Genomic DNA, 3334 nt, shown 5'->3' on the forward strand with positions numbered 1-3334 from the left:
CTAATTTTTAGCATGTTTAGCCAAGCTACAAAAATAAGCTTATTTTGAGAAGTGTTTTTTCTCAAAATTGCTTTTCTCAAAAGTACTTTTAGTGAGAAGCAGTTTGTGTTTGGCTAATTAATTTGAAATGCACTTTTGAGCAGCAATTCGTGTTTGGCCAAGAATTATGACAAGGAAAAATCATAACTCTAGGCCTCCTAATCTTGTCTCCAACCCTTAGTATCTCTCGTTGTTAATTTACTACTTTAAGTTGTTTGTTAATTAGTTTAGAATAAAAAGTCACATTCTTTATAACTTAGAAATTGTTCAAACTTGTACAGTTGTAGCTAAACATTATTTCTCGGTGGGATTAAATTCCACACTCTTAAACCGAATTATATTTGCAGCGACCGCTTATTATTTTAGGACTGGAGACTCAACGACATTCTATAGTGTTATTATAATATTCATGCTTTCCCAAAATTACGCACACTAACTATTACTACCTGTAAATAAAAACAGAAGATACACAATTTTACACCTGAAAATTAGAAATAGAAGATTTCTGCAAAAAAAATATATTTACATGGAACTATAAGTGTTTTTTCTAATTGAATCTCCAAAGAAGTATCGAAATTGAAAGGGCAGATGATTCCGTTCGTGAACTGTAAGAACAAATAGTATTAATCTTCTCAATTTTGATGGATTAAGGAATTTGTAAGTACTTGAAGTAAAAGACTTGAATTCTTCAGTTATTTTAGTATCTGATTGAGATATAAAAAATAAAGTCGCAATAGAACTACTAGTAGATTTGAAAATTTTGATGATTAAATTTTAATTATCAAAGTCAACTTAGCACAATTATTTCGAAACACAGTGATTGAGATATAATTTAATTTAGAACAGCGCAAAGAGATGGACAAGCATCATACAACATGTATTTTTGTCTTCTCTATATTAGAATATATAGAAACAACAGAGTTTGAATAAGAAGGAGAAACTTTTATCACGATATATATGCCATTATATATGAAAATGGAGATTAAATAATAAGAAAAAACTTTTATTATGGTACTCTTATATTTATAGTGTTAAAGATGTCATGCCATTATTATGACATATATATGAGCATATCCTTAAGAGTAAAACAAAAACTAATCAACTTTAAAGTTTAAGAACTTTTAAATATAAAAAAATATTATTCTTTCACTAAGAAATTAAAAAAAAACAACAAAACACAAAACACGATGTAAAAAAGAAACAGAAGTGCAATATCTTTATTTTGAAGAAGAAAAAGAGAACGTTCCTCTCACAACCCAATACACTATAGAAGCCCGTAGCTCCTCATTAACCTGCTATCTTCTCTTTCATTCCCTGATAAGCAAGCAAATTAAGCAAGTATATGCTTGAACATTAACGGATTCTTCCCCCATCAAGAACATGCCAAAAAAGCTCCATGCCACCGAAGAAGAAGAAGCCAAATCCAAATTCGAGAAGCTTATATCTACGCTTCCAAAGGAAAAACGCTGGAATGAATACATGGATTTGTATCAGTTGCAAGGTTTTTGGTATCCACTTTCAGTGCTTCAAGATATCATTACCGTCCAAGAAAACTTTAAGTCTTCTATGAACGATATATACCTGTGTAGTGCTCCTAAAACCGGTTGCACCTGGCTCAAATCTCTGTGTTACGCCATTACAACCAGAGGTCGTTTTAATATGGAAAATAGCCCTTTGCTCACTAATATTGCTCACGTTCTCATTCCTTCCTTGGAATTTCGTCCTTTTCCTAACACGGACGACGTCGCTCAAATTCCTCTTATAGCCACTCATTTGTCCTTCAATACTTTACCCAAATCAGTCCAATCCTTGGAATCTGGTGCAAAGATGATTTACTTGTGCAGGGAACCTAAGGATACTTTCATTTCTCTTTGGTATTTCATGCAAAGATTCACGTGGCTAGAGCACGGAGAAGATCAGTCGTCAGATATTGGAATAACTTCAACAGAATTTTCAATTTCCTTCGAAAAAGAGTTCGATCGACCTGTTCTGTGAAGGGAAAACAATGTGGGGCTGATTTCATTGGAAAACCATTTTCAAAGGATGAAGAGGAACAAGGGCTGCCAGAAAGTATTGTGGAGTTTTGTAGTTTTGACAAGTTGAGCAATTTGGAGGTGATTAAGAAAGGAAAGAATCGGCCAACAGCCAATTGGCAGATGGATAACAGTGCCTATTTCAGGAAGGGTAAGCCTGGAGATTGGAAGAATCATTTAACAGCTAATATGATAGATACAATGGATCGTATCACACAAGAAAAGGTAAAGGGGATAAGCTTGAAATTTGGCGTGTCAACATCCTCATCGTCAACCACTACAAATTCATAGGCAAAGAATTTCTTTGTTCTATAACATTAAAATCCTATTTCTTCCGAATGAAATAAAGACTATCCCCGGGTGGCACGGTGTAGTACTTACCTATTCATGTACAACTTGGTATCATATAACCTTATATGTAAGGTTGGTTTTGATTTTTATTTAAATTTTATCATGTTTTATTATTTAATGATCTTTGTTATGTAATGATGGAAATGCCCGTTTTGTGTAGTAACCAATTTAGTATGATCACATCATTAACTTATTAATCTTTCCTTTTTGTTCTGCTACATTTGGTGGATAAACCGGTTGGTAACTTTTCTAATTTTCGACATACAGGACGATTAAAAAATTACGGACAACATTTTCCACGGGGCAGCAGTCGAAATATTAAACATTTTATTTTCCAAATTTTAAAAAAATATAACCGGAAATGTAAGCATATTTTTGAAGTCTTGCCATCGAAAACTTATTAAATCTAGATTTATTTTTGAACTTTTCGACACAATGCCTTCGGAATACTGGAATAGCACTACAATGGAGGCGAACATTTCAGATGGGCCCAAAAATCATGTCTTGTTTGATATTCTGATGGGCCCAAAAGCCCTTTGGAGTTGGGTTATACCAATTATTACTACACAGAAGGGAGAAATTTAAAAATAGCCAAATTTACAACCGGTCATTCAAAAATAGCCCAATTTCAAAAGTAATCGAAATTTAGCCACTTTTCATGTAAAGATAAATTTGAGCGAAAACATTCTTCAAAACCCGGAAAATACGCCAGTATATTATGCTGGAGTTCCAGCATAAGTATACTTGAACTCCATCATATTATATTGGAGTTCCAGGATAAATATGCTGGAACTCTAGCATAATATGATGGAGTTCCAGGATAAATATGTTGGATCTCCAGCATAATATGATGGAGTTCCAGCATAAGTACACTAGAACTCCAACATAATATACTGGAGTTCCAGCAAGTA

This window comes from Nicotiana sylvestris, chromosome 2, assembly GCF_000393655.2.
Source record: "Nicotiana sylvestris chromosome 2, ASM39365v2, whole genome shotgun sequence".
In the NCBI taxonomy this organism is placed as follows: Eukaryota; Viridiplantae; Streptophyta; class Magnoliopsida; order Solanales; family Solanaceae; genus Nicotiana; species Nicotiana sylvestris.